This window comes from Cyrtonyx montezumae, unplaced genomic scaffold (assembly GCF_038088225.1).
Source record: "Cyrtonyx montezumae isolate F1298 unplaced genomic scaffold, pur_monq_1.0 scaffold_10, whole genome shotgun sequence".
In the NCBI taxonomy this organism is placed as follows: domain Eukaryota; kingdom Metazoa; phylum Chordata; class Aves; order Galliformes; family Odontophoridae; genus Cyrtonyx; species Cyrtonyx montezumae.
Genome location: NW_027071826.1, coordinates 27,462,106 through 27,479,674, shown reverse-complemented (window position 1 = coordinate 27,479,674; position 17,569 = coordinate 27,462,106). Strand labels below are relative to the sequence as shown.

At 34.2% G+C, this 17,569-nt stretch overlaps 1 protein-coding gene and 1 long non-coding RNA gene across 5 annotated transcripts in view; one reads left to right on the top strand and one right to left on the bottom strand.

The window, feature by feature from the left end:
• CDIN1 (CDAN1 interacting nuclease 1) overlaps window positions 1-17,569 on the bottom strand; it is a 107,678-nt gene that overhangs the window by 19,390 nt on the left and 70,719 nt on the right. The window lies entirely within an intron of this gene.
• LOC136060101 (uncharacterized) lies at window positions 1,005-17,198 on the top strand. Of its 2 annotated transcripts, none has more exons than XR_010623328.1 (3): window positions 1,005-1,091; window positions 6,047-6,237; window positions 17,143-17,198. It is a non-coding gene; the product is annotated as an uncharacterized LOC136060101 (long non-coding RNA). The 2 variants fall into 2 exon arrangements; XR_010623327.1 differs by lacking the exon at window positions 17,143-17,198 and adding an exon at window positions 7,262-9,210.

Here is a 17,569-nt window from a genome sequence, read left to right as displayed (position 1 = left end):
CATAGAACACCAAGGCTGGAGTTAGGGTACAGACTTGCAGTGCCCAGGCTGAAATTAGGTGAAAATACTGCTTCTCAAATTTTGGTTTTAAGACATCATAAGCACATAAAGAGGAAACCCCCTTTCTTTTTTTCCAGGAAACATGGGTATTTTCTGATTTGTTAACAAACTGGGATTTTAAATTAGAAACTATACAGTACATTTTCCACTTCACTTTCACACAGTTGAGTCATTATTTACAGAAAGTACATCAACAAAGAAAGGAGATAAGAATGTTGCCAGTAATCAGAAAGGAAATATATTCCCAAACCAACCTTGTATTTTATTTGGCCCCCCTGCCTTTATAGAAATTCCTATTCCAGCTATCTAGAAGGCTATAAAAGACAGTAAGCATCCGTACTGTACTTTCTATACATCTTTTTAAGTAGGAGGAGCAGTAGAGATTATTCAAGCCCCCTGAAGGCACCCTCTGTTGCTGACAGTGCGGTTTCAGCAGATCATGTATTAACCAGGTCACACACATACACGTGGCTAATCAAACCTCACATACCAACTTAGCTGAGCCTTTTATTCTTGAACTGGTGCTGATTTGTAATGAGGACAGAGCTCTTGATGCCGGAGTCCTAAGGAAACGTGTATCTAACATGGGTCTTTACAATAAAAGGTAACAAATGTGGAGTCAAAGGGCAGTAATTAGGTGCTGTGTCCTCAGCTGCTTGAGTGAAGTAACTTGCTGCCAGGAGTTAACAAAGCTAAGTCAGAGCGCATAAAAGTTAGTTACTGCTGCTGCCAAATAAAAGCACTCTCAAGAAAAAGCTGTATGCAAAACCATTTTGATTTGGGCCTTAATTCTCCCGTTTCCTCTCATTGACACTGTGTGCCCTATTCTTCAGTCAGGCAATGATATTTCACTTTTCTTTGTATTAGACTGTGTATACTCTGTTCTTAGGTCACGTCTTGTCACTCCTCTCATCTGTTTCATCACCTCAAGGTTCAGAAGAACTTGATTGAGACCTGCTGTGACTACATTCCTGTTGCCTATCTCTCACATGATATATCACTGGGACCTGTGTGTTGCTCGTGAAGAAACTGTACAGTCCTGGGTTTGCCATGGTCTTTGTATTTCATTCTCTGTCTATTCTTTTCTTTTGCAAACCTGCAATTCTTGCAATTAATCTGCAGTATTATTTTAGCTCTCTGGTGACAGTACTCCCTGGAAGTAATGCCCATACTTGTAACTGACAAAGTATATCATTTCTATGACACCTGTTCCAAGAAAAAGAAAACCTGAATCATGGGCAACTCTGCTCCTCATACATATGTTTTCAAACCTTGGGTCATTAGAGCCTATATTCAAAACGAGTAACAGATAATCACATAAAACCAAAGTAGTAAGGTTTTTTTTGTATCTTTTCTAAGGAAAACTTAAATTATAAATATTTCTCAGTTAATAATATTCTATTAAAAAAACAACAACAACAGAACAGCTAACGTTCAAAACAGTTATAAACTACATCTCCTGTCTTGAAATCTAGGTTAATGGAATAGATGCAAGTAAAATCTCAGAATTGATATAATAATATTTGAATTGTTTTACAACAAATTACTCAATCTCTGCCCTCCAAACAAACCACTATTATAAGCACTGCATTTTTTATCCAGTTAGCCAACTAAAAGGTAGAAAATGCATGCGTTAAAGCTATGAGGGTATGGAGCCAACACCTTGGAACAATAACATCCTCATTAAAAAATAAGGTACATTAAAACTCTCGAGTTAAAAGGTTAAGTGTCTGTGTAGCTGATAAATGTTGAGCTAAACTAATCAATGGTTTTAAGAAGCAGTGCCATCAGATGGCTGCCCTGACCTGTGCTTCTAGTTTTTACAAATGTAAGATTTAAGAAAGATGTCAACCCTGGGCCTCTGACCTAGTATGGACCTTGTTCGTGCCAGCCTGGTGTTCTGCTAAACAGACTGAGAACTTTCAGCTCAAATCAGTAACATGTGCTCTTCACTAATATAACACATGGCTTGGAAATTAAAATGCAACATGATTGAGTGCCTTAGGATATTTTAAGAGCTAAGAATGCAGCTAGGAAAAAAAAATAAATTGTTTCTGTGTTTTGTTTGGGGAGGGGGAAAAGGATAAATCCAATTGTATTGTTTTTCTTGCAAAAAGAGGGGAAAACAAAAAATCAGTTAATTATTTCATGGATGACTGACTTAGGGCAAATAAGGAGGTTGTATGTTTCTTTATGACATGTGCCACTTATTAGATAAGTAAGTTTTACTGCTTCCAATTGATCTAAGTTAAAACTAATTGGAAGGTAGTTAAAATACAATCTAAATACAATAAAATGAATAAAACCAGACAATGGCATTTTGCTCATCGATAATATTTCTTATGCAATTGATTATTTCCAGTATGTCATATATTATTTCCAATTAGAATAGGAAGCTTTGCCAGCTGCTGGAATGACAGTTTATCCCTACATGCAGGAATGGGAATGGACCTTTTGCATGTGCCACCATTTAACCAGATTCATTCATTTCACGCCATCTTTTACTGATAAACATGACTCTTGCATATGACTCTAGACATTACACATGAATTTTGACTCTCCATAAACTAAACTAGATCTGTCTTTGTTATTATGGATGGACAGCTGTTCAGTAAAACCCACAGACATAGGGATCATGTTACTATATACAACTAACAACTCAGGTCTGTGCTGAGATTTTATACTTGATAGTAAAACAGTGACGACTTTTGTACAGAAGCAGATTTATGTAGTAAGGGGGATTATATGAAAAAAATACTTTTTTTATACTTAATAATAACAGTAAATGCTTCTACATACATACATTTTCTCCATCTCTATTAGCCACGAAATAATTTGCTAAGTGGTGATTTTGGCATATCAATACTTAAAGGCTTGCATCTCCAGTTTTTAGACTTAAACAGACATTTGAACAGGAAAAAATTGCCAAAGACAACAATGCTAGGTTAAAGAAATTAAAAGAGGAAATAGGAAAGTTAAAACATCTCCTTCCACTGAACAGGCATTCAAGCATGAAACATGCTAACTTGATCTCCATCACCCATTGCATATCCAAACAGAAACACTGACTTCTGTTGTTTCTTTTTTTTTTCTTTTCAAGCATTTGGAAGATGCTTCTCCTGATTTTACAGTGTCACTGTCCATTAACTTCATGGTAGACATATCTCACTTTCAGAGAAAGGAAAGAATATATTGGGAAAGCAAATGAAAATTATTACAGTTACTGTAATATATTGTTGAAAGAATAATAAGACTACAAAATGGGCAAGTGCAGTTCATGTAATTTGAATTAATTTTGCAATTAAAATTGTTAGTGAAAACACAAAAAGTATTATATACATAACGTTATCATATCTAAATATACTTGCTCCTTCTCTGTGTAAAGCTACTTATATTTCAACCTACAAGGTGTTCCAAATTTATCATCACTTATTTATAACTGCTAATGACACAGGCAATGACTGTTTCTCCATAAAAAAGTACACATGCTGCAGGAATTAAGAATGAACAGTTGGCATTTCACTGTATAAAAGGTCTTAAACGTATTTCTTCACATAAGGAAGCTCTGCATTTAAGAATTTGGTATTTTATTTCTGCAGAAACATTTTCTCATTGGATCTGAACTTAAAAAAAAGACATCTGGTTTAATAGCCATCATAACTATGATCTTTTATTATTGACTGTAATTTCATTCTAACTGATGGACATAGTCTAGATGAAAAGGATTTTATATTTGAAGAAAGCTCAATATTTAAACAAATGCAGAATTATAACAAACACATTCTCTAAGTTCATGGCAGTACCTGCTGAAATAGAAATATAATTGATATACAAAGACCTACTTGCAGTTTTGGTATAAATTATTCTGTTCTGCACGTGTATTCTAGGGATACTATGTGCAGGCACTAAGATGGTTACTGGCCATATTGGTTATACTTCTGTCAGACTGTGAGAGGAATTAAAAAAAACATATTTGTACTAATTCCTGCAAAACTCTAAATTAAAAAAAAAAGTAAAAGAAGTGAAGCTTCTTTTAAGCATTTTCTGCACTGATTTCACATCAGATTTTAGAATATACTAACAGTAGACCTATGCAACATTATATCATGACAATATTTATGAATAAGATATGATTACACAGCAATACAGAAACTTGGCAAGTATTCAAAGGTCTAGTAATGGAAAATAGTCACAGATCCAAAACTTTTTGATGTATCTATTTAATACTTTTCAAAGTTTACTCAGCCTTTTCTTTTTTACAAATGTGATCCAATTTAATTGGTGAATAAAATTATCGAATTTAAGTTGTTATGAAAAAATTATTAAATTTAGTATAGATACAATTATAAAGGCTTTTTTTTAAGTTTGTTTTTATTTTTGTCTTTTTAAATAAATAAATAAATAAATAGTGTAATTAATCCACTGCAGAAGGAAATATCATTCCATTTCCTCAAGCAGAACTACACTGTCCTCAGTCCTCTCAAAACAGAGACTTCTCGCCAGGAGGCACAACTTCTGTCAAAGCTCTGATATCTTCTTCAATAAATAAAATAGGCATTTGCTTTGGAATAAATAAATAAATAAATGAAAGAAATAATCTTCTTGACAACCTGTACTAAGTGATAAAAAGACCACAAATACCTCCTAAATCAAACTTAATAACTAAATCACTTAATGAAAGAAAGATGTAAGAGTTGTTATGAGGGTTTATTTCTAACCAGCATCACTAGAAGACTGAGTTCTCTCTTCTACATTGTGAAGCAACTTCTCAAACTTAATGCCATTGAAATACTTACTACCTGTTTAAAGATACTTAAAAAATAAAATACTGTAACAACATTTATTTCACAGAAATCCATTTTTCTAAACACTAAACAGTTTATTTTGATTTCTTCATCTTCCTTTATGGTGTCAATTCTTTAGTAAGCTATTGATTCTCAAACAAAATGGAAATGCTCACAAAATGGGAAAGGTGTATTTTTGTGTATAACAAATTATGTTTTAACCACTGGAAAAATACAAATTAGAAAGCTTTAGGATAACATCTAGCATTAGATGGCGTGCATTAGAATGACTGTGAGCTATATCTGTCTTTCTGCTGCCAGGTCTGAATTTGTCCATATTTTGCTACAAGTTTATTACATGTCTATCATAGTTATATTTGCTCTTTATGAGTAATTTTGTATATAGCAATTAATCAAAATTTCGTTTAATTTAAATTTATAGAAAGGAAGGAATAAACATAGTTAGAATTTCAACCACTTGGATGCCACTGTTGACTTCAGCAGGAATCATATAGCCAGAGCGCACACAGCACGGAGTGAAAATTGACTATATCAGCTTCTTGTTTTGAACAAGGTCTGGATAATAATATTTAAGCACTGAAGCACATTATGGTATATGGAGGTAGGGATGGAGGAAAAGGAGGTGATAAAAAACAAACCCTTGCTCTAAGACCCCTTGGAAATCTGAGATAAGATGAGCTAATAAGGTCAGTGGAAGTATTAAAGCCAGTTACTAGCAGTGAAACTATTACATCTACAAATTATGGTGAAGCAATCCACTGTGAAAGTTGCACCAAAGAGCCTGAAGGAGCAGATTCTGCCCCATTCACACCCTCATGATTCCACCAGTAATGAAGGAAGAGTACAGCCAAGATAACATGTACTAGAAATTCTTGATCATAACCCTAATCTTGTAATGCTTTGAAGAGATTTGAACGTGAATATCTCAAAAGACCTCTTTCAGGCAAAGAAGAGGAAGATTTTACATTATTCAAGCACAAGAGACCTTGGTGCCACTTCACCATATGTTGATAAAACCTTTAATTCTGCTGGAGAAACACACTGAAAAAAAACAACTAGTAGAGCATTTGGCAAACTTAAATGAACATTTGCAGGATGCGCAAAGAATAAAGGAGATGAGGTGTAGATACACTGTGTTTAAATGATCACTTCAAGTGTTTTTTGTTTGCTTGTTTTTGCAGAGAAGGAACACTACAATTATAACACCTCACTCAATCGCTCATCTTGCAGAAAGACAAGCTCCTTCAATTTACCAATGTATTTCCTTGACAAAAACACTCCATTGAATTGTTCCAGTATTGGGAATCAAGGACCCACGTCTTGGCTGGCCTAAATTAAGCTTCCTTCAAATCTGACTGATGTGACTCACAGAGTAAGAGCAGAAATCTGGAGAAAAATGAGGAAAGGGTGATTGATGGGAGAGGTGTGGGGGAGCAGGATTCATATCAACAAAAGTATTACTTTTTAAATATGACATGAGAAAACTTCTTTTCTAAGACCTGCATGTAAGAGAGAAGGCTGTTCTATACATCTGAATGACTGAGAAGGGGAGAGAAAATGTTTATCTAGCTAAATTTAATAAGACCACAACAAAAAATGTGTTGGTCATGCAATGAGACATCTTTAAGTGCTTATCAAAAATACTAGAATCCACATGGTTCTCAAACAATCAGCTGCTGCATTAGCTTTAAAATGTCCAAGAAACAGGACATTTGATAAAATGAAGGAATCAGACTAATAGTAATACATTAAAGTGAAAATATTCAATCTTACTTTCTAACAAAAAAAAATCACTGCCGAAAAGGACAAGCTGATACTTCTAACTAAATCTGTTCTCAATCCAAAAACACTTTTAAGGAATTCAGGACTCTGTGTCAGGAATTCAGAAGGCAGAGTGCAGTACTGAACTGATGCTTTAATCATACATTACTTTTTATCTCACTGCAAATAAACAGGAAAGAACCAGATTTAAAACAAAACAAAACAAAATTAGCAGACTCTTGAAGCCACAGATAAAAAGAAGTATCAGTGGGATACAGAGCTGGTATTTAATTCTGGAAGGTTCATCTGAAGAACATCATCTTCAGCTGAGCACTCAGAAACATCACAGATTTTCCTTTTGTGTCAACTGTTAGAGTTTCTCAATAGGTGTCATAAGTGTAGGACTGGAATATATTTCAAAAGCAAGCAGGAGGATATGAAGTTGAGGAAATTTTAACTATGTAGGGTGTGAAAGGATAGTTATGTTTTAGTAGTTTTGTCCAGGAGAAATACAGTACTTTACTTATCCATATAAAGGGTGCAGGCCAAAATCATAAAGAACCTGTTAACACTGCTAGCTTGTAATGGATGCAATCACACCATTACTATCTAAATTTTTGTTTATTTTTCAACAGATTGGTGTCTGCACATCATGCTGTCTTACACTGCTGCTCCTCTGTAACCTTAACTATTATTCCTACTGTGTAAAGTGAAGCACAAATTTAAGGTGACAAAGCACCAGTTGGCTGATGTGAAGTATGCTACGAAGGCAGAAACCTCTGAAAGCTTCACAGCCATTATGAAATAACTGACCTATATGAAACTGCTACCATGGTTCACAAATTTATTGTCAGGTTCCAGCCTCTAGCTGTTCTCTGATTGTTCTAAATACTTGACAAACTGAAGCCTTTTCACTTTCCGTTGAAATTGCCTCATCTCCCTGTCAGAGCGCCATGGGGGACTCCATTACTTTTCTGACTTCTTTCCCCTACTGACAAGTCATTTAGCTGGCTTCTTGTTGTGAAGGCTGTCCATGTCAAATTAGCCAGGGCCCCTATTGTCCTTATTACCACTCGAAAAGCCATCATGAGTAATGCTACGGGGTCCCTCAGTTGTCATCATTTGTCAGAAAGAAAGGGAGTGTGGTTACATATAGCTGACAGGTAATTTCAGTGTCTACAATTACCCCAATTAGTCTTGTCATAAACAATTCGATAAATGCACACCAATACAAACAGATAAACACACCAAGGTTTCTCACTATTAATGTCATGTAATGGATAAATCAGTGATATAATGCTATATTTTATTTATTTCTTTAAACTATCCTCAGCTGCAAGCTGGCAGTTGCTACCTGGTCAGCACAAATTGTACTATCTACTTTCATTAGCTCATCACCGCAAGAGAATATGAAAGGCTGTGACAAAATTCATTTAGAGAGAGCACGGAAGAGCAGATTGCCTAAAGCGGGTGTTATAACAGAGATAAAACAAAGGTTTTCTTTTGTCAGTTCAGTGCTGCAACGAGCTGTAAAGAAGACTATTTTGTCCTTAAAAATAAACAGAAAACACAAGAGAGTGAGAAGAGAAAGCAATGAAATACATTCCTTCTGAAATTAAAAACACTTGCCTCACACCGTACCCCAAGTCCATCCACCAGCAGGTGGGTTTTCTAACAGTATGCATATTAAAAGTCTGATTTTCAGAGGGGGTCATAATATTAACCAGTCTTCCTACCGATGGCTTCTAATTTTTATTTTTTTTAGATAGACCTTGCCACACTATACAACTCCTAAAATAGCACAGTCCCTGTTGTTCCTATGTAAGAATTATCTGATAATGGATTTAGTAATTTAAACTCACTGGATAGATGGTAGCACTATGTTGAAGTCTTTCTGGGCACGGAATATTGATAGTATTGACTGCTGTTCTAAAACATCAGGTAGACTTGTTATAAACACAACACTGAAAGAGGTGGCTTTAATAACATCCATATTAAACACTGAAGCATGAATTGCTAAGCTTATCTTTGTGATCCATGTAAATAAACACTGAAATCTTGACATCTCTAGAGTCCACAGCACCCTGTCTGTTTGCTGACCGCAGGCTTAAGTGATGGCTGGAAAACTGAACACAGACATGTTGTTGCAGGAAATTGCTTTTGGCAACTATTTGTTCAAACTCAAGATTTTTTTTTAAACCAACACTAAGAACCCACCAGAAAACAGGACAGGTCTCCCTAATGAGTAATCTATTTTAGCACAGTCTTGTCTAGGCATGACAGTTTACTGAGAGGCTTGAAAAACTCGTAATTACCAGTGTTACAGGGCAATTAATGTATATTACACTGCACTACTCATGGCAGCAACTGTCATTTTCTCAATAAAAATGAGTACTCTTCAGCTAAAGGTGACATTAATTGGGACTTTAATGACTATGCAGAGGAGCTGAAGCCAAATATGAACAAAACAGCGATTCAATGAGCGACTTCAGAAACGAGAAAATTGTACTAAAATGAGATTAATTGCTGTTTAGAAAAAGGAAAGAACCTAAAAAGCTATTAAATTGCAGGGTTTGGGTGCCCGGGTGATGGTTGTGATGTTAATCTTGCATTCTCACAGCAGGCAAATATTCACTAAATTCAGAGCCTTTTGACAGCAGGAAAAATCATGTATGCTTAACTTCAATCCATCAAAAATATATTTCAGCTTTTATCAGTGTTCTAAATACTTCTGCAATTTCAAAAATTACTGCTCCATTCCTTGGCTGTCATCATGCAAATGCGAACACTGTCAATATTGCTACGAAAAATTCCCTGGCTTCAAAAGGCCTACTTCGGTGATAAAGAAAGAAAAACGTGAAGATTAGAATTGCAAAACACACACTACTAATATAACAGAAAGCAACAATAAGAATTTAATGTTTAAGTTGTGGAAACTGCTAAAATAGAAAATGATGGGGTGTTGTTTGAGTGTGTATGCAAGAAAAAAAATAATCAAAGAATTCCCCCACTCTCCCATAAAATCTTTCAAAGCTTATAACTTTATAGATAATTACTCATTGCAAATAATTAGGACATAATTTTGCAGCTTGACTTCAGGTGATATAATTATTGAAACTGCTCTGTAGATTCTAAAAGCCTTTATCCGTGCTACTTAATTCTTTAAAGCAATTATATAATTGCTTTTCTTTATAGCCTTTTTAACTGTCATGATGACTGTATACATAAAACATTGCACTTAAACTCTGACATATAAGAGGGATAAACATAGCTCTGATTCACTTTGAAGTTATATCTCCTGTAACTTCAATTTTTAAAGCAGAAAATCAGTTCAGCCACTGAGGTTATAAACTGCATATGGAGTATTCACATGTCTTAAGAAGCAACTCCCTCCTCCACTGCTAACCTGCACCAGTTGCACCCTGGAAGAGCCAGAAACAGAGCTTACAATTTTTTAAAATTTCCTGTTCTATAATCTATTCTGTTTGCTCACCATCTTCATAATTAAACATCCATCTCATCTACACTTTAAAAATCTCTGGACATATTAAAACATGCACTCTCAAGAGCTGCATCTACTAGACAATATAATAAAGACAATGACAATAGGGATACTGTCCCTTCTTATCAGCAGGATTCAAAGACACAGTTAAAACATAGTTTTGATGTCACCAAGATTTGGATTGATGAAATCATATCTTGTCAGTTGGATTACAACAGTGTATCTACATTGGAATAGTTCCAGAGACACATTTTTTAAAAAGTCTGGAATTTGTGGATGCAACAAAAGATTTAATTAGTAACAAAGTTCTGACTATGAACAACAGCCAATCCCATACACTATGACCTATGATGCTTGTTCTGTATGTTAAAAGATTTCTTGTGAACTTGTAATTCTAATGATATTTAAGTAATATTTCATACTTCTAAAGGCACAACTAGCAAACATGATGCCACAAAGCAGAGAAGATCAAATTACAATCCACTGACACGAGAAATTGAAATCAGAGTACAATGTAGTTAGTGGCTTACTACTCATTGTCTCTAGCAAAGCAACGACATTCATCTAGAGGATGATACAAAAATTATCATTTCCATACTACCTATTCCTTTACCCCTGACCACCCCTGCAACCTGCAGAGCAAGTAAAAGTTATGCATGTCTTTTTTCTGTTGATATTTTATTTTGAAAGTGGAGAAAAACATGTTCTTCACATGAAAACTATATTCCTTGTTCCTTCCATATTCTAATGAAATTCCATTAGTGGTGTTGTTCTCAAGGTTTTAAGAAAACAACAACAAAAAGACTTAAACTTGGACTTTGGAAAGCATTATCTCTAATCATGGATAGGTAACTGCTGAAAAAAAGCTCAGAATTTTTCTCTTGTGCCAGTGTTAATTCACATAAAATATCTAGAATACAGTAAATACAGTTCACAGGTGTAAATTACCTTGATTTTGAGGGGACTGTGATTATATATGTGATTTCCATCTGTAAAGTTGAGACTCTCATAGAAGTGCTAATGTATTGAAACAAAATATCTCTCTATGAACTTAATCAGCACAGTTTGCTCTTCTCTATCTAAATGATGATGATGATGATGATAATTAATAATAATCACGACTCTTAAAGTTTGTAGCTTCTTTCTTTGTGCCTGTTAAGACCTACATGCCTTCAACAGTTCTATCATCTTCATCCATTCAGTGCCAAATGGTCAAATCACACACTGAATTGGCACACCGTTGTTATCCCTTTTCTCCAGATGTCTTTTAAAGTTAGAAATAATTCTCAAGAGGCATTCCCAAAAGCAGTTATTTTCCTCTGAGTCTCTCATCTATTGAAACACATGAAAAATGTAGGAGGCTGCTGATGTACTCAGATCAGTGAATATTATGCTGACCAATATTATCTTATTTCCTATTTGTGCTACACTGTAAACACTTGTTGACTTTTGTATTATACTTGAACATTAAACTGTAAAATAAGGTAACTTGTTCTGTTCTACAGCAATTCCTAGCACATTTTATTAGAACTTAGATGAAGTTTCAATACATGTAATACATTTGAACTAAGTTGACATGTAACAGAACTGGTTCACTTTTAAGCCAGTTTATAAACTAATGGAACATCCATCATGACATATAAAAGCAAAGTTGAGATTTTATTCTTAATTAATATTCCTTTGAGGAAAAACATATATTTAAAAGTATATTCACATCATAGAAATGATTATATCATAACATTGCAAAACAATGATATAAAAGAACTGAACTAGAAATTCTAAATTTGAATTTTCTAAATTCTTCCATACTGGATTAATTATTCTGCATTAAAAACACACACACACACACACTCACACATACAAAAACAAAACCCAAACCAAACCAACAAAATATAACCCTTCAGATATCTTTTCAAAATCTTTTTAATTTAAGGCAATTTGTGATTACGTGGACAAGCATTTTATGTCATACAAGTATTTACATCACATAAATAAGAGCAAACAGTCTTTTTCATAACTTATAAATAAGTATAAAACTACATTCAAATTGTTTTTCTTGAAATTTAGGAGAATAACAGTCATAGCATAATTACGTACCACATTAAAGCAACTTAAAAGTTCTACATTTTCAAAAATAATTATAAAAGAGTATGAAAAGGATTATTTTTTAAAATCAGTTCACAGAGACTTGTCTTCACAATTATTTCTTTTTTTCTCTCTGAAGTCTTACTCTTTAAGAAACTGTATTACCTAGGATTAATGATAATATATAAAGGTGGAGTTTCTTTACCCCAGAAAGAGCTTAAAAAACTCAGCTAAATTACTCTTTCTTCCATTAACTATAGGAGAAAAAAAAACAAAAAACAAAAAACCATGAAAAAGAAATAGCAAAAATACTGGCCTATTAAAGTATGAACACTTTTCCCTTCCCCTGCTGTTTCTGCTTCCTTGGCCCATAGGCTAGAATAGGCTTTATGTTTTCCAGCTCAGAAGACTATGAAAATTTCAATGGTTATTAGTAAGTAAATGCTAATATGTGATAATTACTTGCATAAAATACTTCAAGGCAAAATAATACTAGTATTAAGTTATATGTTAAAAAGCACACCTATTCATTGCCATACATGGGTAACAGCTGAACATTCAACTTGGTATTTACAGCCAATGGAAAACAACAGCCACCCAGAATGATAACATTTTCAATTACACAGTACATTCGACTTCCCAGTGTGATATAAACAAAATATAATGAGGTTTATAAAGAGAATTTCTGGAAAGTAAGGTTTGAAAGAGAAAAATATATAAAACTCATTTAAGAAATGCAAAAACCGCCTATGAATTATTATCTCAAGGTATATTCGTAGTATTTTCTTTTCTTAAAAACTTCTTGATAGAGAAATATAGAGAAGTATTTCCATAAAAGACTAGATAGAAATAGTATAAACATTTTGAAAAGCACGAATCTTTACAATTCTCATGAGCATATAGTATTTATAATGTAATAAAGGAATATGTGCAACGGTTACCCTATGTTTTGCTGATCTATTTCCATACTTGTAATCAATATCAGGTTAATTTATGTTCAAATTTCCCGACTCACAAGTATTTTGAGTAATGAAAATACATTTTAAAGATATGAAAAATGTTGATTTAACTATTTTCATAATTTCAAACAGTTAAAATGTGCACTTTTAAAGGCACGAATAATGACTGATCTGTTTTGATGAGAGTAACCTTAAAATATTTCTATTTACTATTTGGCTTTTCTGATGTAACTGTTCATTTCCTTATGCCCTGATTCATGCAAAACAAAAAGGAAAAAAGAAAAGCATCTCTAGAAAATGTCTTAATCTGGACAAAGTAAGCCTCTATGTCTTTGTTCCACAGAAGCTTTATTAGTTTCCTGGGCTCCATAGCAGGATAAACTATTTCATGCATGAAGGGATCAGCATTCCTTCTTCTAATCATTGCTATTGTACCCATTACAAAGCTTTCTGAACATCTCCTATGGATATCACACACTATCTTAATCACCCCTCAATTAATAGCTTTATACTCATATTTTAGTTCTGCTATTTCTACGTACAAAAACTGCTACTTGAGAATGATACCGAAGGCATAACAGAATATTTTGAGATTATAGTAATGTTACCACCATCGATACATTCTTACACTGAAAGAGTCCAAACAGCAGTTTCCACTGAATAACAGCTTATTACAGCTGGTAATCCTTTCCTAGTACCATGACGGGTGCTCATGCCCATGTCTCTTGTGACTAGCCTGTAACTCTTAGAAGCACAAGCCATTTTCTTAGGTGCTTTGATAAGTAATGATGTAGCCATTACTATTTACATTAAAAGTATAGGAAGTCTTTGCTAGCATCAGCTTCATTACCACAAAGTTCCTTATATTCTGGGTTTTGCTGGTGCACTACATTATATTCTTCTGAAAGTAATAGAGGTGGTCTCAAAGAGGAAAGAAAGAAGTCAACAATTTTCACTTTAACATACTAGTGTTTGAATTAATTTGCCAATTCATCTCACATGTTTTCTCAGGTAGAAGGCATGTATGGCATTGTACTCACTCTTAGAAGATGGTGGCAGGATAAATGTTAAAGTGACATATACTGTGCTGATTGTTCTCACAGAGGAAATCAGAAGTAATTTCACCCAAAGATTAGTATTCTCTACATTCAAAAGAGATTCTTAGTGGTTGAAAGGCGTGGTCTGACTAAATTGTCTCACAACATATTTTCAGCTAAATCACTGATATAATATTAAATTATGCAGTCTACGGTCCTGGTGGGAAAAAGAAATAACTAATTTCCCCTCATCTGCCTTCAGTCAGCCCTGAAACTTCCAGGAATATCTTAACATTCAAAATTTACAAACAATTCTTGTCTGACAAGCAGCAACATCCACTGCTTCCCAGGACATAGGCATAGGTAAAATCAGAAATCCGAGAGTCATCTGCTTCCTCCAAGACAGGTGCATAGATCAGCATTTATCTCATACAACTTGCAAATGATCACCAATTTTCCAGGACATGTAACGTACATAAACTGACACACAAAAGGCTCTTTACCCTTAACTACTTTCTATGGACCTCTTAGACACAGTCCAAGCAAAGATGAAAAAGAGGCTGAGATTACAGACAGTAACATACTGTACCTACAACTGTAAAGCCTGCTGCAGTAAGCTTATTTTTAATAAATTAAGGCTAAATTAAGACCATTTTAAGCATTAGGGAGAAACTGATAAAAAAGCAGAAAATAAAGATGTGTGGCTTAGTGAGATCTGACTAGTGTGCTGAAAAATATTTAGGAAAAAAAAAAAAGAAAGATGATCCCTAGTCTCTGGCAGTTGCAATTTTGAAGAAAACCTGAAAATGCATAGAAAGCATCACTAACAGTGGAAGATATATGTATCTCATCAGTTGAAGGTTGGTACCTTTCTAATATTTGAAAGAGGATGTGTAAGGAACAAATAGTACACTTTTTCAGGAGATGAAGGGCTCATACAAAGACTGGAATGTAAGCCAAGAAAGTAAGGACTAGAGAAAGAAAGGATTGCTTACACAGCCCCAAAAGTAACTGCATTAGAAAAATAGAGATGAGTGTGAAAGATGACAATGTAAGAGAAACAAAAATCATAAAAAGAATTCTTACAATAACACAGCATTTTTCAGACTGCAGAAAAGGAATCCTGATTTTAAACTGGTATGCTTTTAAACTAGAAATAAGTATAATTTTAGGATACCATTACAGTTTGAAGTTGATATAGCCAATGTTAGTAATTTGTTTGTAAGAATACAGACCTTGCAAGAGTTAATCCCATGGGTGGTCACTTCATGGCAAAAAGAACAATATGCAGGCATCTTTTAGGAGTGAATAATAAATAAAAAAACTTTTAGTAAGTATGGCTTACATCGTTTGTTAGAAGGTATTACGTAAGGTCACATAAAAACTTATAGAGAAAGGAAAACTTAAAATCATCACAGGTGACTACAGATTCGATTATTCCGATGTTAGTAAATACAAATACAGAAGTTATTTTTGTCATCTGGTTTTCCTTAATCAAGAACTAAAAATTCATTTATAACACTGTACACAAATGCCATGTTTATATCAGTATCATATGCAGCTTGAATGAAAAAGTATACGTTAAAATTGAGAACAGCAATTCATATAACAGTCAAAGACAACCAGTAACAAAACCACCAAATTCCACTTGTCAAACATAATTTACTATGTATATTTCTTCTCTTCTCTGTTAAAACAGTAATTATTAAAACTGAAGTGATATGGGTGAGTGTTTATGACTTCTTACTAAAAGCCCTGACTTAAAGCAGTGTTCATTTAAGCTTAAGGTTAAAGAAAATCATGTAGAGATCTCTGTGCGATGGCCTACTGACTTTATATCCTCTTGTCAAACCTCAGCAGTTTTATTTGTAGTGATACATGCTGGGGAAGGTTGGAGGTTAAAGTTGATAGGAGGGCCAACAGGAAGGCCAACCAACTTCTTTCAAAAGATTACAACCTTTAACATATTAGGATCTGTCAGCAGTTACTGCTAACTTGGTTTGTCTACATTTGTGTACTCTTCTGTGAACTGATCCCCAAATTCCAGATCAACAGAATCAAAAAACCTAATTCTTACTACTTTCCTTCAATCATTCCTTCCTATTATTCTTCCTTTTCAATCTACAACTTCAGTTTTTGATACTATATTGAAGCTTAGCATTTGTCATTAGTTTTCAGATAACAGGCAAGTAAAATTTCTTTCCTGGTTTTCTTCATCCTAATTTTCTCTCTCACCGTGAGAACTGAAGGCAGGATTTGTCGTTTAGGAAATCAGATGTTAAATGTAATAGCAGCAAAGTCTACAGCCTGAAGCTTTTCAGAGTTTCCTTTCCTCCACTTTGACAGCGCTTCTTCTGTGACTCATTTTAAGTTATATAGATAATGATATATGAAATCATACAGAATCACTGCAAAGTTGAGTTGAAAGGGACTTCTGGAGATTGTCCTGTCCTATTCAAAGTGAAGTGAACTAGCTCAGGCTGCTCAGGGCTTTGTCCAGCCATGTTATGAGAATCTTCAAGGATGAAGACTTCACAGTCTCTCTGAACAACTTGTTCCAGTGTTTGATGGCTCTCACAAGATGATAACAGAATTTCCTGTATGTTATACCATTTGACCTATCACTGGACACCACTGGAAAGAGTCTGGTTCCATGTTTTTTATTCCTCCTCAGCAGCTATTTATATACACTGATAAGATTCCCTTGCTCTTCTTCGCAATACAGGGCAAATTCTCTCAGACTCTCCTCCAACAACACATGCTCCAGACTGTTCATCATATTTGCGGCCCCTCACTGGACTCATTGCAAGTATAGTGTCTTGGATTGTGGATTTTATGCTGTAACTTATCACTTAATGTAAAGCACTATGTCATTACACAGGCTTCATTTGTACTGATGGCAGCTTTACTTTTACTTGCTCACTTGCTCTTAGGACAGGGGAAGTTTTTTCCACTGACTTCAGACAGAAAAAGACCTCTACTAGACAGACTGATTCTGTGTGAAAGGTGATAATGTATTTTTACTTTATTTGTCCCATGACAGCCACCGCAATATTGCAATATAAAATGAATAAACTTTTTTCAGTTATCTGTAACCAGTCTACAGTTAATATAAAAACTCCTTCGGCTTTACATTTTAAAATAACAACTCTAGAAACTGTACACAGAGTATTATCTTTTTGCTATACAAGAACAACACAACAGAAAAATCTATCATTCTTAACTTTTATATTTTTTACATCTACCTCAAATTTAATTACTTTGAGTCAGACTTGACTTTCAAGTTTCTCCCACTTTTACTCTCTCTCTTTAAAAATCCAGAGAAATACATTTGGCAAAAGCAAAGAGTCAGTGTTTCAC